Raw genomic sequence first — 15,803 nt, forward strand, 5'->3', positions numbered from 1 at the left:
CCTTACTCCCCTTCCCTCGCTCCCACCTAATATGTTGCTTCTCCCCACAACAACCACTGCAGAGTTCTTGCTCTGTCATATTCCAAACTGTGAAAATGTTTTGCCTTTAGTTTGCAACACGTATGATCATAAATTTGAAGAGAGAAAGAAAGGAAGAAGGGGGTAGGGGAGAAGAAAGAGGGAAGGAAGGAAGGAAGGAAAGAAGACTAAGGGAGGGGAGGAAAAGAAATGTATCACCCCATTCCGGAAGATGAGCTTCCATTTGTTCCCTTGATGGAATGTACTTAATCATTTTCCCCAAGATATGAATGGTAGCAGGATGTTTATACCAGAGATAAGACTGGACTGAAATCGTAGTTCACTCTGGGAGCTAATAAAACTAAAGATTTGAATTTAAGTATCACTTTCTCCTAGAAGCACACGAACAAGGAAATGGGGGTCAAAAGGGCAGCAACAGTGTTGTAAGCACTTTATCTGAAACATAAACATCACTGGAGTGCATTTTGGACCAAATTACCTCTCTCAGATCTGAGATGTTAGCATTCCTGCCCTACTTAAGCATGCCAATTTTACTGTGGCTTTGAGGAGGGTTGATCAGGGGAGCTTGGTTGGAGAGTTGAGAAAAGGATCTGACCTCAAGCACTAATATAACTCAAGCAATTAAAAGGTATCCCACTGAGGAAGATCTCACAAAACCCCAAATCCTTGGAACAGAGTCTTCCCCATAAATATCACCGGCAAATGGAACATGTATCACCCCATTCCGGAAGATAATACAGTCACCTTTCTCTTGTAAACAGATGCAGTTGGTAGGTCCAGAAACTCTGAGCTTGAAAGACTGGACATTCTGCACCATATAAAGATTTCCAGGAGTATTTTATGGACCAAAAAAAAAAAAAAAAAAAAGGAATATCTATGATTTTAAAACAATGTATCTGGATCTCAGTTTTCAACAGATTTCGCTATCCTCAAGTCCATGAAACACTATGATGAAACTCTACCTTTTTGGATGCAGAGAACTTTTCACAACGAATTGGATATATCATTACTCCCAACAGTCAAAAGGTGAAAGCAACCCAAATGTCCACAGACAGATGAATGGATAACAAAATGTAGCATACACACATACTGGAATACCATTCTGCCTTTTGAGAAGGAAGGAGATTCTGACACATGCATGGATGAACTGCGAAGACATTATTCTAAGTGAAATAAGCCAGTCAGAAAGGACAAATACGGTATGATTCCACTAATATGAGGTAACCTAGAGTACTCAAATTCATGGCGTAGAAAGCAGAATGGTGCTGGCCAGGGACTGGGGGGTAGAGAGGTATGGGGGCTGTTGTTTTAATGAGGACAGAGTTTGAGTTTGCAAGATGGCAAGAGTTCTGGACATGGATGGCGGTGACGGCTGCACAGCAATGTGAACGTCCTAAATGCCACTGAACTGCACACTGAGAAATGGTTAAGACAGTAGATTTTTAGGTTATGTGTATTTCATAAGAATAAAAAAACAATTTAAAAATTTAAAAGTGAAGTTGACAATGAAATTACGTCTTTCTAATTTATTTTGGGATATTTCAATTCCTCCCACTCCAAAAGAGCTGTCTTGCTATTAACTTGAGAAATAGCCCATTAAAACAGTTCCAGCCCCTATACACTTCTTTTTAGAACGCCCTTGACTGAGGAGGCAGTTAGTAGCTATTACAAATTAAAGAGAAGCAATTTAAAATATTAAAAATTCTGCTTTTTGTGTTATATTGGTAGACACTCTCAGCACACAGTGTTGCCTCTGGAACTGACATGCACGTACCCTGAAGGCTCACCCTATTGTTAACGCTACAAACTTACTAATGAAATGAGGAGACAAAGATTGCTTTAAAACCCGAACTTCGCACAACTGTAAATTGGTTGTGAGTGTTGCTTCCAGCCATATTAGCCAAAAAGTTGCTCAGCCAGTCTGCTTCTTTGCTCATTTGGTCTGTTTCTGCCTGAGTCTAGAAATGCTTCCTGCTGGAACCCTTCCCATTGGATTAGCAGCTTTGGTTAACCAGGCATTTTACTTGCTATAAAATATGGATGTTCCAGGAAAGATTAGAGTGAGCAAATAAATGAGGATTTGGCCAAGGGAGGGTAAAAATTCCCAAGAATAAAAACACAATTTAAAACTTAAAATCTGCTATACTTTACATGAGTAAAGATGGGAGAGTTTAAGTTTTTCATATAGTGTAGCTTCCACTGGCTTTGAATTTTCTTTAAGAATCTTCCCAATTTTACCTCACTTACTTTTGCTCCATGCTTTCCAAAGACACTTGTTAGATAAGAGTCATATTCATACTGCCTTAACAATGACAGGATTGGGAAAGTAATAAATAAATGCAGCCCTTCTCCACCATGATTTGATGTTGTGTAAAGACCCATTTACGTGTTGAGTGCTTGCAAAGATTTGGCAGAAATACAATGTTCAAATGGGAACAAGAATCTAGACCTTTGGTCTCAGACTGACATCAGTTCTGTCCTTCCATTTCCATTAATCTCAAACGTTTTTGTCCTCCACACAACTGCGCAGTTATCTCTGCTGTGGTCCCATTCTCCAGCTGAGATGAATAGCCCAGCTGTTCGGTGCAGTGCTACCTACTGCTCCAGGAGCAACAGAGATGGGAAACTTGATGATAGGGTGGATAGGAGACTATCCCACAAAGGATAATAACTTCTGGAATTCATCATCCTAGTTAAAAATAACAACAGCAATGTGTGCTCTGCCTGTCACTCGCCATACAACAGAAACGCAGCCCATGACTCCACAAAGTGCTGGCTCTCTCAACCCTGGGGAAAACCGAGTCCCCTGAAGTAGATTCCAGCTTAATGACCGATACAAGACAAATACAAAGGAAGAAGATACAAGAATTAGATAAAGATAACAAATTTAAATTAATATGTTGCCAAATATGTAAGTAAATGCAAGGGTTTGTGGAGCCACAGAAGGTACAGCATCAAGGAAAACAGTTAAGGAGAGTAATTCTCCACTCATCATGTTTTGGTCAGACTGCCTTCCTTTTATGTGTCTCTTATTTGCTAGAGTTCATTTATCAGCATAGCTCAGTAGTAAACAATGCAAATACATTTGAGAGAATGGATGGCGAATGAGAAATAAGAAAGCAAAGAGAGTTGTTGCAGTAAGTTCATCATACAAGACATGTGAAGAACACTGCTATACTAAATTCTTTTATACAATTATTTGGAAATCCGAATATCTTTGATCATTTAAAAAAAATTAAGCCTCAAGTCTTACAATAAAAGTTAACTAGAAATAGCTCAATGTCCTTAACTAAAATTCAGACAAAATAACTGCTTCCTTAAAATACTTTGATTTCTAAAAATATTTTCCACCTTTTTCCTATGACATTTAAGAGCCAACAACATTTTTAAAGCCAATATTATAGGTACCCTTGAGTAGCTGACTCCTGTTCCTAAGTCCACAGTTGCTTTACTTTCTCTTAAATAATTACTTTTCCTTGTTCTTAGTAGTTTGCTTGAAATCCTTTTTCGAAGAATGTTCTAAGACTAAGCCATTGTGTACATTTATCACCAGACAGCTAAGGTAGTTATGCAAATAGCCAGGAAAACTAAGAGGAAGAAGCTGGCAAGGACCAATGCAGTCTATTTCACTCTTTCATATAAATATCAATTCCTTCTCATGAATGACTGGAGCTGTATGGATTAGTCCACAAATCGTGCTGTTGCCCCAAATTCTACTGATGACAAGTGGACATAACCCGACAACTCCAAGCCCTCAGACACGAATACTAGCTCTCAAGGCATTAACTAGTTCAACAGGGAACCCAACAGAGAGAGAGAGAGAGAGAGAGAGCAGATCCCTGCAGGAAAGTATCAGGGTTCATTAACACTCAATCAATTCACTAAAAATGTAATGCCCAATGATCGTGTGCACAGACATATATAGATACACACACACACACACCACCCAGGAGATAGCCCCTTCTATGAAATGGGCACTTGAAAAAAGACTGTCTTAAATCTTGAGGAAGAATTTAATCTGCCAAAACTCTATTATTTTTCCTAAAGAAAGACAAGTTGTCTTCTTTTGTGATTATGGTCTGATACATACTACCACACAGACAAACCTTGAAGATATATTAAATGAAAGAAGTCAGTCACAAAAGATCACATGTCATGTGATATTCTATTTACATGTAAAATCCGGAACAGGCAAATCCACAGGGACAGAAAGCGGACAAGTATTTGCCAGGGCTTGGGTGAGACGGAATGCCCAGCAATTGCTTACAGGGTACTGGGCTTTTTTGGGGGGCGATTAAAGTGTTTTAAAATTCACTGTGGTGAGAGTTGCACAACTAATGTGCTAACTATACCAAAGACCACTGCGCTGCATGTTTTAAATGGATGAATTTCGTGGTATATGGATTATATCTCAACAAAGTTGTTAAAGCCTAAATTGGTTTATCTTTTTTCATTATCACTGAATATCTGAACTTGCCTATGAATTAGGGAACTGAGGGCATAAAAAAAGGAGGTGAGAACCACTTAAATAAACAAGGTGGAATTTAGCCAATGTCCTCATTCCTAATACACCGAGCTTTCAGGTACACTGTAACTGTGAGATTCCTCTTCGTAGTTCCCCCCCTTCTCAGGTACCCCTATTTCTCAGGTACTTTCCAATCAAGCTATAGAATCAGAATCCCTAAGGACAATTTTTGAAAATTACCTCGAAGTCATATCCGGAGGCATTCTTCTCTCCACGATGTTAAGGTTGTGAATCATTCGTGTCAGTTCAAGGTTTCCTCGTCCCCTCTCTCTGATCTGGAATTAGAAATAAAAGGATGGCAACCGCTGCAAGACCCTCTGAAATTACATTATTTATCAGCAGAGGTTTTAAAAATGGAAACATCATGAAAACATAATTTACCAGTCTTAATAATGTGAGCAGGAATCAAAGAAGAGAACATTTTAATTTATAACAAAAGCTCCCGTATCCACTGTTTCAGAGCATGTGGATCTGCTTTGCAAAGTTACATAGATTCCACTTCACAGAAGAGAGAGGAAGCGAGGGAAAAGGCTCTGATAAAATGCTATGAGGAGAACCCATGTTACAAAGCTGTCAGCCTCTCTGTAATCTAGAGGAATACATGTAACAGAATTTATGAAAGCCACACTTTAAAGATAAAACTACATACTGTGACCAGGAAAAGCCTTACAATAGAAAACTTACTAAATGATGAAATTCATTATAAACCCAGCCGTTCTAGGTTTGGCTAATGAATTACCAAAGAACTTCACGTGTCTGAAGCAAACTTTTGAAGCACAGAAGACACATCTCATAAATGTCAATATCAAGTCAAACCGCCTTTTATTAGATGTGCCATAAAACACCATGAGGAGAATAACACAGTGGATTCTTGCATTAATTTTGGAGATTTCTCTGACAGATTTTAAAGTTGTATTATCACATTTTGTTCCAGAAAACTGAAGTCCCTTTCTTGTAATTCTGTTCATTCTCCTTTTACGACGACAGCCCATGCAACCGTTGAAGGGCCCTCTGCCTCTCCCTTCCTATTGAGTTTCTTTCTCCAAGTCCATCAGCTATGGCATTTTTGTAGAAGTTAGTGCTTTCCAAGCCTTAAGGTACCTATGAATCGCTGGGGATCTTGTTGAAGGACAGGTTAGGATTCAGTAGGTTTGGAGCGTGGTCTGAGAATCTGCATTTCTTATGTGTTTGTGGTGTGGTCAACGCTTAGGTCCACAATCCACACTTAGAGTACGAAGGGTTCAAGCCATAGATTTTCACTGTTTCTCTACCATTCCTTGAGATTAGTGCATCCAACTAAGAGTCTATTGAATACAGAAATAATTTCCTTTCCATTTTCTATTTGCCTACATCTGCTAGCATAATGATCATTAACACTGTAAGTGAAAAATAAGTTGTCAGTTGGCTCAGCTAGAAGCAGGGCGATATTTACATACAGGGCATTAGTTACAGCAACCTAGGCAGTTTATAGGTGAATTTGTGGCAACTTAGAAGATCATTTTTACTTATTGCCTCAGTGACATAATCATAATTGTGTCAAATGTGCTGACTCTAGTCTTGATGAAGTGGTGTCTTGGGAGGCAGGTAAATTGAGTCAGGAAAAAAGATTGAGGTGACAAGAAACAGCTGTCCTCCCACTGTTAATGCTTAGAAATTCTGGATAATGTACCCATGCTTAAAAGAAAAGACCATTTACCTGTGTTCAGAACAAAGAAGGAAGCGTGTTAGGTGATGCTGTGGCAATGCATTTGGGTATCAAGTTAGGCCTTTGTGGATGGGAGTAACGGTTTTTACACAAACCCAGTGACAGAACAAATGATCTCTGGAAGACACAGTGAGGCACTGCCAAGATCTCCCTTCAAAAGAGAACATATCACCCAGCTGCAAGGAGTATCATTAGCTGACAGCCTTCAGGTATTAATTCCATCAAGTTCCCCTCAGCTTTATAGCCTAGGGCAGCCCCAGCCAGCAACTGAGTCAGCCTTGGTTCAAGAGCCTGGCCATGTCTATACAGCATGGAAGTCTTCCAGGGCCATAGTTGCCCTGGAGCCCCCTGTTGGATTACCAGGGACTTTACTGGATCTGTATTGAAGGCAGATGACTCCTCTCCCAATCGCCTTCCTCCTTGTTTGTTTCACAAGCATTACTTCCCAATCAAGCATTTGCACTCCTACCTCCATCCCAGCATCTGCTTCCCCAAAGACTCTACTGATACCTGATCATCAGTGTCTGAGAAATGGAAACTAGAACCAACTCTCCAAAGGATCGTCTCCCTTTATTCTAGGTATGGCTACTGCTGACTGAATTACTCAAGTCCCATTATACCTCTGTTCTGACTGGAGGTGTTAAAAGCATATCAAAACAAAATAAATCAGAAACAAAACTGAAATCAACTATATTTCCCAGATGTCCATGCAGCAAGGGATCTGGAGAATCAAATTCTACCAACACTGCAGTCACATAAGATTGGAAAGTAGAAAAGAGTTGGGCTCACTTTTTAACTGCTTTTGTAAGGAAAACTGTAGAGCTATGGATTTCCTGCAGTACCAGTCTAGTGTCTGCTTTTTAGCTTCATAAGAGGAGAGAAGCACCATCAGAAGTAGCAGGAGCAGTGGCAGTAGCTTCGTGGTTCTGCCATTGTACTGATGGTGATCTTCAGGTGAGGATGACTGTTGATCTGGGGGCCATTTCTAGAATCCACTTCTTCAATTCTTCCAACCTAATCCATTCTTTTAAATCCCTCCCTCTACCTTAGAATGAACCCTGACTGATATGCTGGAGAAACAATAAGAAAACATATACCCAAGGCAGAACCATAATATTCCCATGTGAGAAATGGAAACCCAAAGCCAGCACCATATGTAGGAATATCAACTTAGCATGTGAACAACTCATTCACAGCCAGTAAAACTGCCCAAGACCTAGCAAAACCAAAAATTATAGAGATGCCTCCAGAACCCATGGCATTTAAAAATTCCATAATAAAAGAAAATTGTGCTAAAGGCAATAGCACATTAAAATTTCCAAACCAAACCAGGAATCCTATTCCCAAGAGGAAAGGCAGGGGATGCAAAAAGCAGAAGAAACAGTATTTCTAAGAACTAGAAAAATTAAGACAATCTGAAATATTTTTATACAATAATAAAAAAAATCCAGGGGCACCTGGATGGCTCAGTCGGTTAAGTGTCTGCCTTCAGCTCCAGTCATGATCTCAGCTGGGTCCTGGTATCAAGCCCAGCTTCTCCTTGCTCAGCGGAGAGTCTCATTCCCCCTCTCCCTCTGCTCCTCCCCCCTGCTCATGCTCTCTCTCTCACTGTCTCTCAAGTAAAATCTTGGACATTGGGGAGGGTATGTGCTATGGTGAGCACTGTGAATTGTGTAAGACTGATGAATCACAGACCTGTACCCCTGAAACAAATAATACATTATATGTTAATTTAAAAAAAAGCTAATGATGTATTATGTGTCAGCTAATTGAACATAAAAATTAAAAAAAAATCCAAACAAAAAAATATGAGAAAAGACCCTAGAATAATATGGAGGAAAAATAGATTAAAAAACTCACCAAAAGAAATTTTAAGGTGAAAACAGTTAAATGATAAAGTGTAAAAAAAAAAAGAAGTGAAATCATGACTCTCATACAAATATGAAAATAAATATATGCTTGAGGTTTTTTTTTTTTAATTCATGAGAGAAACAGATTTTAAAACTACTTCAAAAAAGGGGTGCCTGGCTGGCTCATTTGGTAGAGCATGCAACTCTTAATCTTGGGGGTCTGAGTTCGAGCCCCATGCTGTGGGTAGAGTTTACTGGAAAAAAAAAAAACCTACTTCAAAAAAGAATACTAAGAACAGATATATTTATAGATCATAAATATCTGAATAAATGTGCAAAAGGGGGAAAGTAGGTAGGTAGGAAGGAAAGAAAACTAAAAGAATTGCCGAAGAAGAGTCCAAATTGTTATTATTCATAAATTCAATACTCATCTAAATAAAAAATTCGGGAGATTCATTAGAAAATAAGTATTATCAATCGGAGAGTTCAGCAAATTTACATGTCATTTTTTATCTGTTTTTTATTTTATTGTTATGTTAATCACCATACATTACATCATTAATGTTTGATGTAGTGTTCCATGATTCATTGAGTATAACACCCAGTGCTCCATTCAATATGTGTCCTCTTTAATACCCATCATCAGGCTAACCCATCCCCCCACCCCCCTCCCCTCTAGAACCCTCAGTTTTACATGTCATTCATAAAATGTAATCATAAAAATTCACTGGTAATTGAGAAACAAATTTAGAGTCTACAGGAATATATCTAATAATGTTTTGTACATAGGAAAATATAGAATTCAATCAAAATACATAAAAAGACCCTAATACATACAGTGTTATATTTATTTTTCCACACTAATCTGTAAATTCAATGCATTTCCAAGCAAACTTCCAGAGGATGGTCCCTGCCTCCTGCCCAAAAACACACAACTTCTTCTGACCAAGAAGACTTAAGGGGGGAACCTGCTGATGCCTTAAAAAAAAAATCACTTTCTTAATAAAAGAGATGGATGCAGATGGCATTCCCAGATCCATTCTTTCTGCCTCGAATATAGACATTTTGCCTGGATGTGTGTCAGCCACCTTGCATCCAAGAAGCAATATTTTTGAAAATAAAAAGATCATAGTTCAAGGATGATAGAGGAAAAAAGATAGAAACAATATGGATTCTTAATATCTTTGACGCACTACTAGTCATAGGCTGCTTAGCTCACAAAATTCAATAACTTTTTATTTAGGTCATGATATATAAGCATTTCAGTTATTTATACCCAAATGGATTCCAAGCGGATACATTACATGAACAGAAAACTCACAAGGCAGAAGGAAAATGCACCGATGAAAATATGCACAACTATCTATTCCACTAATTTTTAAGTGTATGTAAAAATAAGATAAAACTGATCAGTGGTTGCCAGGGCTGGGGGTGCACAGAGGGTCTGGCTCATGGAAACTTTCTAGAGTGGTGGAAATGTTCTATATCTTGATTGTGCTGTTGGTTATGCAACTGAATACATTTGCCAAAATTTATAAAACTGCACATTCAAAAGGGTAAAATTTTACTGTATGTAAATCATACCTTTGAAGTATACACATACATAAAATAAGATACCACTTAATATTTATCAGATGAACAAATATTAAGAAGACTGACAACCTCATGAATTACAGAGGCTATGGGGACAGAATGAGCCTTATAATCTACCAGTAGCATTATAACTCATCTAGAAAATAATTTGAAAATATTGAGGTTAGTTGAATATATGATTACCTATGAGTCAAGAATTTCCCTGCAAGGGTACAGTCTAGAAAACCATATACCTGTTCAAAAGAAAATAAGTACATAAATGTTCATTACAATTTTTAATAGTAAATTTTGAAAACAACATAAATGTCCATCAATGTGGAAAAAGACAAATAAATTACTGTGCATCTAATGGAACATTATACATCAGTTAAAATAAATAGACTAGATCCACATGCAATAAGTTGGCTTTTTACATATATTATTGTTGAGTTAAAAAAATTAAGTGTGAGATGATTATATACTGTACCATACCATTTATGTACAAATAAAACCCCCAAAAGTACTACACAGATTTTTTAAAATCCCCCAAAATATCACACAGCTTTTTAAAAAGATGTATTTATTTATTTTGGGGGGTGCAAGTGGGGAGACAAGCAGAGGGAGAGAAGCAGACCCCCCCTCCCCCACTGAACCAGGAGCCCAAAACAGGGCTTGATCACAGGACTCTGGGATCATAACCTGAGCCAAAACCAAGAGTTAGATGCTTACCCAACTGAGCCACCAAGGTGCCCCAAAAATACAACATAGATTTTTAAAACCCGATTGGGAGGGACATAGAAATCCTGAAGACCGTGGTTAACTCACGGAAGGACAGAAGCAAGCGGAGGTGGGAAGAGGCACACTTAAAGCTCTATCCATATATAACATTTTATTTCTATTAAAAATACATCTGAAGCAAATCCAATTGAACATTGTCTTTATGACATCTGTGTCATGGCTGCATGCACTGGAAATTTTATATTATTCTCTGCATTTTTCTCTGTTTGAAATATGTCATGGAAGGAGGGAAGGAGAAGAAAAAAATAAAGGAATAAAGAAAAAGAAGAGAAAAAAGAAATGGGAGAGAAGTGTGTCACATTTTTGAAAATAAATCTGAAACCAGTTATCTCATCCAAAGGGCTGGTGAGCGGTTCTTTCAGCCCTTTTCTCACTAAAGCACATCTCAAGAAAAATAATCAGTAAATTAAAAAAAAAGAGAGAGAGAGAGAGAGGAGAGAATGGAAATTGAATTACAGAGAAATTAATATACATGCAATGATCGGGGGGGAAACACCATAATATATTAAATCTTATTAGCCCTTAACATTTTCAAAGGTCTTTAGAAACCATTAGCCAAGGAATCACTTCAAGGGCACTTGAGGAAACAAAGTTCCACTCTTTCTCATTTTAGGAACTGAGAAATGAAGCATTTGTTCAGGTTTGCAAAGGTCTGGTCCGCACTGGGATTAAAGCTCCCTTCTTGTTTTTTTGAGACTTAAGTTCAGATGACTTTGAAATGGTTTCACTTCTGCTTATTTGGCTTTTCTTTCACATAAGAGTATAACTGATGGACTTTATTTAAGTCCCTCCTTCATCTTTTCCTAAATTCCTTTTGGGAGTTTTCCAGCCCTTTCATAAGATTGCCTATTATAGCCTTCTAACTATGTAACATTTCCATTTGATGCACCATATCCTGGGGTAGATCTTATCACTTCCCAGAGAACTAAGACACTGTTAAATATTAATTCTTCTTATCATAAAAATAATAATCCCCCAGGATGCCCTGTGTCTGTTACGCCAATGTTCACCCTCAGGATAAGTGGACACAAAACCTATTGGCTGTGACAACATAAAATTGAGGTTATAATTTTCTACCAGAAGTGTCAATCTTTTAATGTGCTATGTATCCATTCTGCCTCTTCATCAATTTAAGATTAAAGATAGATTCTGGCACTGAGGGAAACTAAATTCCCAACACTCTTAATAATGAAGAGAATGTAGTTTCACAGAGTTTTTGAAAAATGTGTACATATACAAATATATATACACACACATAGATATACACATACACATGTATACACACACACATATATATGTATACAAGATTTAATAAATACATATTTTAGGTAAAATATATTAGAAATGTTTTCTTATCTCACTGACCCACTGCTTATATTCTAGTCTCTAAAATATCCTCAGGATAGGAAAGCCATCTTTTTTCAATTAAATTTGACCCAGCAGGATGTTTGAAAGCCACATGTTAGAACAAACAGTTGGGGCAATTAAAGATCTGGGCCTTGATGGCTTGGTCTGGGAATTCGACTGGCTGTTAAATAATCATCTAATTGAGACTGTGGAGAGGACAGTGGGAAGTCAAGCAGGGATAACTCTCCTGCATCTGGAATTGAGCTGAATTATGTTCCCATAAAATATGAGGTGGATATCAAGTTACTCATTATGCTACACAAAGAATCAAGAAAACAGAGCAAGCAGTGCAGCTAGTTAAGAGAATCCATAAAATTAAAGCTCATCTGTTTGAAAATCAACTTCGACTAGACGGAGAATACCTATCATTATAAGCACAGTAGGTAAATTGTGATTTGAGTGGAATGTATTTGTGTATATAGTCTTAGCTGATATAATGTCTTTTCGTAAATTTTCACAAATTAGGCTCTCTAAACAAGACTGATTAGGTTTATTCTCTGTCATTATCTCAGTGGCTCAACAACATGAGATAATTTTTTTTTTTTTTTAACGTGGCAGAGTCGGGTGGAGTGGCAGAAGTCCACTATTGAAGAGAGATAATGGCTGGACAGGGTAAATGACTGAAGGCTTCCTTAGTTGGAGATTTGGGATCCATCAGTTACACAATGAGGAAAATAAATTTCTGTCATGCCTTTCTGTTCCAAAGTAGTCCTTCATGCCCTCGTAACTTTATTTCTTTGGAAACTCCCAGATTAAAAGAGGAAACATTCAATTGACTTCCTTCTACCATGAGTCTGTGCTTCCACCCCTATTCTGAGGAGCTTATGGGAGCTGATTGGGTCTGGTTCATGTAACAACATCAGTTGTTCTAGATATTTTACAGAAATTAATGTCAGCATTTCTCACAGGACTGGAATTTCCCACCAACTTCTAATGAATGACATAGGAAATTCAAAGTTGGAAAAACTTTCTCTTTCAAGGGTGAGTTTCCAATGGAGTTATAGGCTAGCTACATCCATAGTCAGCCTTACCATGCCAACAGAAAGGGAATCCAGAGAAATACAAGAATGTATAAATTACATGTACACACACCTACACAGACACATACACATTTGAAAACAGGAATAAGTGACATTTTAGTTGAGTCATCAGGGACATTTTACTGTATCAATAAAAAACTTATATTCTAAGATTATAATGAAGGTGATGATGACAGTAATGACAAAATACAATAATAAATCCAGCGTTCTACTGAGATACATATACATCTCTGGACAAAAGTATCATAATTGTTCACGGTTTTCATGTCCATAAAAATCTTCTCTACTAACTGGGAAAATATTATGAGAGCTGTGTCTGAAATTCTCTCAAGACTCCTATAAGAGGTTCTAATTGGGAAAGAGTTTATTATGTTAAGAAAGAATGAAGCATAATGCCTTCTCTGAGAATTAAAGTGAGTGGCACACAGTCCAAACACTATTTCACAGCTACTTTGAGCCTTTTACTTCTGATGAATAAAACAGGCTAAAGCCATTTGACTGATGAGAAAAATTTTTTAAAGATCTTATTTATTCATTTCTTTGACAGAGAGAGAGCACAAGCAGGGGAAGTGGCAGGCAGAGGGAGAGGGAGAAGCAGGCACCCTGCTGAGCAAGAAGCCAGATGTGGGTCTTGATCCCAGGACCCTGGGATCAGGACCTGAGTTGAAGGCAGGTGTTTAACCGACTGAGCCATCCAGGTGCCCCCTGATGAGAAAATATTAAGAGCTGAGTAGAAAGTAAGCAAGAAACACCAAATGCTTATTGACTCTTGAACCTCTAGAATGCTTATAATTTCCTGATACTATTCCAGTTCCTCTGGTGTAAGAATCCAGAGAAGGCATGGGTCAAGTTTTACTTTGTCATCATCCACAGCAGAGAGCAAAATCTCCATTTCCAAAGCCTATCCTCACACAACAGAGAAAGCCATTATTTCATATTTCCCTTCCCTCAATGTCAGAGACAAAAGAGATGAATGAGTATGACATCAGTCCTGAAGGAGAAAAAAACCAGTAAGAGCAACCTATAGATTAATGCAATTTCTTGGAATTCAGAGCAAAGGAGATCATTATTATTTCAATACTCAATATTATTTCTTTAGTACATCACTACTATGTTTAAAGGAGGTATGCCTGACATAGCTGGTTGCTACCCACTGTCACATCCTCCTCATTTTTACTTAGTTTGGGGTGGAAATGTTCTTAGTTAAAAATGCTCATCTCCTTTATATTGCATAATTTTTATATTTTAAGCATGGCTATTAAAAGTACCTATTTCACACTGGGCGAATTGTGATAGTTTGTACTTTACAAAGAATTGTTCCATTTCATCTGTCCTCAAATGTAAATGTGTAGAGGTTTTTTTGTGGTCTTCCCTCATTATCATTTCGAGGTCTGCATCATCCGTAGTGATATACCCTGCTTCTTTCCTGGTGTTAGTAATTTGTGTCTTCTTGCTTTTGTTTTTCTTGATCATTCTTGCTAGAGGCTTGTTAACTTTATTACTCTCTTCAAAGAAATTTTTTTGTTTTACTGATTTTTTTTCTTTTTTGTTTTTAATTTCATTGATTCCTGCCCTTTATCATTTCCTTCCTTCTTCTTGCTTTGGGTTTATTTTGATCCATTTTTCTAATTCTTTCCCATTTTTCTAATTTCTTTCTCTTTTGACCCAAAGATTATCTGAAAATGTGTTGTTTCATCTCTAAATGTTTGGAGATTTTTCTGTTATCTTTGTGTTACTGATTTCCTGTTTGATTCCATTTTGGTCAGAGAATATATTTGATATGATTTAGATTATTTCAAATTTGTTAAGGATTGTTTTATGTAACAGGATATGTTCTAGCTTGGTAAGTGTTCTACAGGTGCTTGAAAAGAATGTATAGTCTGCTGTGACTGGATGAAACATTTGACAAACGTGGGGCGCCTGGGTGGCTCAGTCGTTAAGCATCCGCCTTCGGCTCAGGTCATGATCCCAGAGTCCTGGGATCGAGCCCCACATTGGGCTCTCTGCTCAGCGGGAAGCCTGCTTCTCCCTCTCCCACTCCCCCTGCTTGTGTTCCTGCTCTCGCTGTCTCTGTCCCTGTCAAATAAATAAAATCTTAAAAAAAAAAAACAAAGAAACATTTGACAAATGTGGATTCAATCTTATTGGTTGATGATGGTGTTGACTTCTTCTATGCCCTTGATGATCTTCTGTCTGATTGTTCTATCAATTGTTGATACATGGGTGTTGAAGTCCCTAACTGTAATTGTGAATTTGTCTGTTTCTCCTCTCAGTTTGATAAATATTGTTTCATATATTTTGTAGCTCTGTTGTTTGATACACCCAAGCCTGGATGAACCTAAAGAGAATTATGCTAAGTGAAAAAAAATCCAATCTCAAAAGGTCACACAGCTCCTCTCCTGAAGCTAGTCTAGAGTTTCAAACGCAGCAGCCTGCCCCACAGCCATATGCTAAAAACACTGGAGAAACTAAACCCCAGAGAGACACTACCAATCCAGAAATGCCTACATCACAGAGAATAAGAGGGCAATAACAGACACTGCCCAAAGGTCTGATACAGGAAGAGCTTATTCCTGTGTACAAAGAAGGGAGCCTTCTCCTGGTTTTTCCCTGGCAAGAGGACAGCGGGGATAAAGTGGGAAAGCACTTCTCTAGCCTAGTTCCCAGGATCCAGGGTATCAGGGTGCCTGCCTGCATGGCTGACATCTCAGTAGTCACTTACATCCCACAACCCAGTGGTCACACGGTGTCCACTTCAACCACATAACATCAGAAAGGTGCCCATGTCTGCAGTCAGCAAAGCAGCTGGTTCATACATATTTAGGGACTGGCTGCCCACTCTGGTCCTGAAGACCCGGGTCCTCTTT

This window comes from Eumetopias jubatus, unplaced genomic scaffold (assembly GCF_037043125.1).
Source record: "Eumetopias jubatus isolate StellerSeaLion01/CBP00866 unplaced genomic scaffold, mEumJub1_p1.0 scaffold_9, whole genome shotgun sequence".
Classification (NCBI taxonomy): Eukaryota; Metazoa; Chordata; class Mammalia; order Carnivora; family Otariidae; genus Eumetopias; species Eumetopias jubatus.